The sequence below is a fragment of the Notothenia rossii genome, assembly GCF_949606895.1.
Source record: "Notothenia rossii genome assembly, chromosome: 7".
Classification (NCBI taxonomy): domain Eukaryota; kingdom Metazoa; phylum Chordata; class Actinopteri; order Perciformes; family Nototheniidae; genus Notothenia; species Notothenia rossii.
This window is the reverse complement of record NC_136905.1, coordinates 54,780,536-54,786,161: the sequence shown is the minus strand read 5'-3', so window position 1 is coordinate 54,786,161 and position 5,626 is coordinate 54,780,536.

Below are 5,626 nucleotides of genomic sequence, written 5' to 3'. Positions count from 1 at the left end.
CATTTATTTTAAGCTCCAACCACCGGAATTCGTTATGATAGTCAAGAAAACTCTCCTGGTGAATTGTATTCGAATTCCAACAACATTTACCCCTCCCTCATCAACCTTGAAGTTTAGCCTCACGTAGGGTGGTTTTTAAAATTGAAAGTCGGAAAGTCTAAGCTCCAACCCCCAGAATTCATTCCATTAGTCAAGAAAACTCTCCTGGTGAATTTTTTCCTTAATCTGACAACATCGACCTGAGCTGCCACACCAGCAGCCACTGTGCTGCAACTGAGGCTAAACTTCAAGGTTGATGAGGGAGGGGTACATGTTGTCAGATTGAGGAAAAAATTCACCAGGAGAGTTTTCTTGACTAATAGAATTAATTCTGGGGGTTGGAGCTTAGACTTTCCGACTTTAAATTTTAAGGACCACCCTAATGCTGACTCATACACAGTAAACAAAGTATACTCATGACTTTTAATCTTTGAATTTTTAACTCAGTTATGCATTTCATATATCTTAAGTTATCTTTTTAACCATAATTATACATTTTAACCCTCTCTTAAGAAATGATAAACTTGTTCACATCCTGTTGTGTAAATGATCTTAGCCAGGGCTACACCTAATTCTGATCAGATGTCTGCTCTCCAGGTGAGCCACTCCCTCCCTCTCTACCAGAATCACTTAAGTGACTACAGATGGGGTCCAAGAATAGCATAGATTAATGTGTGGGAACAAATAATTTCTTAATGCTTTTAATGTTTTTCATATATTGGCTTGTTTGATGTTAATGTTATTCTATTTGGTTTTTTATTAATGTTTTGAATGCCATTCTGCACTATTTCTTAATGATCGTAATGTTTTCATTTTTGTAAAATACTTTGAATTGTTGAAAGCAAAACTGACACAGATACCTGAACATTCTGAATGATTCATAATGTAGCAGAAGATTCAACATGTATTTAAGCACCAAACCATGCAGTGCTTTAAAAACCAACAATAGCATTTTGATCCCATTGTCAAGACCTAAAAAACTGAAGTGATGTGTTCCACTTCTATTGTGTTTGTTAGGACTCGAGCAGCAGCGTTCTGAATCAGCTGCAGCTGACTGTTCGATTTTTCAGAGATCTCCAAGGCACTGCTACAATAGTAAAAGTAACATAAGATAAGAAGATAAATGCACGTTTTTCTAAATCCTTAAATTAAGATATATTCTTAAGGTGCTGACTTTGTAAATGTCTTAACATGACCAATGAAATGTAGGTCAGAGTCCATGACTACTCCAGTATCTCTGGTCTTTTCCATGTGTTTTAACATTGCTGATTGAAGATGAGCACTGGCTTTTACTCATTCCTCCAAAAACAATTTTGTTAATTTTATATTTGTTTAATTGAACGTTCTGACTCATGTAATCATTGATTTGTTCAATCAACTTGAATTTGATCATAGTCACCTAATGAAATTAGTTGTTATTTAAACATGTGTGCCTTCTGCATATGCCAAATATGCTGTTATTTTCCATAATCTGAGCCAAATAAAAACATATAGATGAAGAGGTCCCAGGATGGAGCCTTGAAGTACTCCGCATGTCATATTTGTGTAATGTGTAATTACCTGTAGAAACAAAGTGTTTCCTCTCTTTAGGATGGATTCAAACCAATCTAGTTCTGTGTCAGAAAATAATTTTGTGGTAGGACGAGTCAAATGCAGCACTGAGATCAGTTACAGTGCAACTTAAGCATTAGCTGTATTTCAGTCCCTTGAATTATGTTGAAAGTTAAGTAAGAATGCTAAGAGTACCCTGGATGACGCACTTATAATCTTCAAAGAGTCCTGCAGCTCTTTCAAATCTTGATGAAATGAATTTAAAAATGGGAATTCAACTTTGCCCACTTTCACATCTCCCCACCAATAGCCAATTACAGTTTAAAAAATCTACATGCAGTGTTGAGTTTCGGAAGAAAAACAAGAAGCCTAAAACCCAACTGAACATTTTTGCTGCTGATTAAATATTTCTTGAAAACATGTGTGGTAAAACCAGATCCAGTCATCTTCCTGGACTTTCATTAAAGGGATAGTTTGTAGGATTTGGTGGCAAATAGAAGGAGGTTGCATATTGCAACAAACTGAACACCAGCAACTTTTCAAGCTTGGGTAGAGGTGAAAATGGAACAAAGAGAAATTATTAAATTGGATAAACCTGAATTTGAAATATATTAAAAAAACGTTAAATAATGAAAAGAAGCCGGTCCGGGACGCCCTATAGCTCAGTCGACTGGGGCTTTGTCCCCAATAATAAATTAAAAAAAGGCCTGTTCATATTTCCCATAGGGATGTTGGGGTATGCAAATATTGTTATGGTATACAATACAGCTTGTATGCTTTATGGCACACACAATGATAAAAGCAATTAAATCAAGCTTCTTCCCGGCAGACAAATTATTGTGTTCCACAGAGTGCACTCATCCTTAAAAGTTAGTTGAAATTAGTTCAAGAATTTCAGTAAATCTGGACGCATATTTTTGCAGACAAACAGACTGTGTGATCTGGCCCAATAAATCACCACAATCTCTGTGGTGGCAGGGGAAGTGGCACATAGATTAACTATTCATACTGGCAGTGTGTCTCGCCCTCTCTTTCTCCCTCTCTGGCCTTATTCAGATGCTCTAATTAATCAGCCTTAAATAGATGGACAGACCTAGATTACTGACACAACTACTCATCCACCACCATGTACTATTTAATACACAGATGGCACTGAAAGGTTGTGTGTGGTATGTGTGTTTGTGTCTTATAAATGACTGTAATTATAGTTATAGAATTATTGTAACAGTTGAGTTTTTTAAATCTAAATACCTTCAAAAGAAGAAGTTCTATATTTGTTTGGCAGTTCATCTTTACATTGGAGTTTAAGTTTGCAAATGAAAAGCAGGATTTCGGATTCATTTACCGAGGATACATTCCAATTAATTACAACTTTGGGTTTACATTCAGTTTTGCCATCATTTCTTACGTTTTTATAACAAACTCACATAAGCTGTTCCTGAGACCTGGGAAAATATATGACTTTGCTACACGAAGTCAAACAGGGACATAATTACCATTATGATATATACAAATAAATCATTATTTGGAGGTAAAACTAAGACTCAGCAACAGGCCCCAAGGGAGTCAGCCTTTGCAAAGCCAATTTTGCGTGGTGGTGTGATGCAATTTGGCCCAAAATGACTTCTTCCCATTGACTAACATCGGGAAAGAGAGGTCTGTAAATCAGCCTACAATTTATAAAAACTATATATAAACTAAACCATAATATTTAAAATATAATGGTCCCTAAAGTTGCAAAATGAGCTAAAAGTGCTGACAAGAGTTATTTTCCTTCTCCAGTCATTTGACTAAGACGAGAACGAACATGATGCTGTCGTGACGCAGTCAACTGGAGGCGGGGCCTTAGGAAAATGCAAGTAAACATGCTCTATGGGCCCAATCAACAGAAGAACATTGGAAGTTATTTTCCCTCTCCAATAATTTAATTGAGCGGAAACAGGACGTGACGCTATTGTGACACAGCAGATTGGAATTGGTACTTAAAGGCCCAGTGAAGTGCATGTTTTTGCACCAAAATGAAATGGCAGTTTCATTCCTTACATATCATTGTGCCTGTTCATGGCTAAAATATTTTTTAATAATTCATAATTAATGAATTAATGAATTATTAATTTTGCCGTCTGAGCCTAACGGAAGTTGCAGACGATAGTGGCTGTGACGTCACAAGATGTACCCAGTTGCGATTGTAAACATGGCGGAGACTCTGGAAAGTGATACTAGTGTGAGAGAAATGATTGATTTGGACAGCTTTTCGGACAGGATAGATGAGGAAAGTGATCAATCTGGTGCACTTTGAGGGCAACATTAAGAGATTTATGGATACAGCTCTCAACACTCATATGAAACATATATTTCAATAATCAAAAAACATTGGAAGGATTTCTTAACCTATTTTATACAACTAATATTACATAGATGGAAATATTTGTTTACATAGATGACCAAACCCACTGAGATAACTTAGGCTACAGTTTACCTCCCTGAGCTGACGTTATCTCTCTCAGTCCCACAGGAGAGCACTCTCCCTCTCCTTATTGTTGAAACAGCTAATCTCCGTTAGCTCCGAGCTAGCACCAGATGCTAACAACAACCCTGTAACTCTGTCAGTCTCTCTTTCTCTCTCTCTCGAATCGACCACTGGCCTTTATTTATCATGATCAATCAAATAATCTGCGAAACAATGACACCAGCCAGGCTCACCTTCATCTTTTGGGAACAGAAACATCGCCACTTCGGCAGACTTGACATTACTACAGCCAGCGGCAATGCATCGTTTCCCCTGTGTTTTTCATCCCTCTTTCTTCACTGTCGCCTCCATTGTCAGGTTTTCTCGATTGGCAATCACTTCCAGTCGACTCCGACACACTTTCCAGGAAAATACTAGCTCAAAAACGTTGAGAAATTCGACTTTGAAAAAGAGAAAAAACGAACGGTGGTGAATGTAAACAGTGCGGCGGCGTCCATCTCGTGACGTCACGCAGTAGATCGCAAGCCACGCCCACGAAGGCGAAGGTCGACTGCAGATTTCCCCGGAAAATTCAAAACTCGTCAAATTTGTTGCTATTCCAACATTTTTTGATATGGGTTCCAATGGACAATTTTGGTCATTACTATACGTATTAGCATAACAGATCATGCACAGGTGCACACTTCACAGGGCCTTTAAGGAAAACCCGGGTGCCTCTGCTCCATTGGCCCCATGGATGCAGAAGATTTCAGATGAAGATCGGTCATTTTAGTACTCCATATTCCCACTACTTTGGCTTTATGAATTGGAAAGAAACGGAGGCCCGCCTCCAACGCTGTATCCAGTTCTCTTTATACAACCATTGTCAGCACACCTAAATGTTGAGATTGAAACAAAGAAAATGTACAACAAGCTTGGTGTTATATTTATCGATCTTACCAGGTCAAAGCAATTAACTTGCAAGTGCAATGTTACTATTACCAATACAAATAACGGTCCTTTAATTGTCAAATCAAATGTAAGCGTTTGCTTTTGATGGCCATTTGAAGGTAGCAGAACAATAGCAAAGACAAGATTGACATATTTGAAGTGTTGGCCATTTGAATGATGTACGTCCATATTCGCTCTCCTTTTAGCTGTTTTGGTCTCCCCCAACGCCTTAGATAATGTCTGGCTCTCAAATTATTCAGTGCTCCACTATGTTCATCTGCTCATTGCAAATGTGTTTCTTGACAATGCAAAGTGGGTGTGATACAGCTATTTACATGGAGACAAGAAAGGTTTGGACTATAAACTATCAAAATAATGTAAAAACCACTAAAACATGGGTGCGGATTGCAGATTTCGTGATACCTTTCTGTGGATTTCTAAGCAAAACAAAACCCTTTCACATTTCAGTACACACATTAATTTAGTCCATTGTTGATAACTAATGCAGCTTTATGCATTTCCCTTTTATTTTCTCAAATTTTTTTAAGATGTATGTATATCCCTAATAGGGTGGCATAGCAGTGCAAAACCAAGGTTAAGACAGACGACACAGGCCAAAGTGAGTCACATTCCACC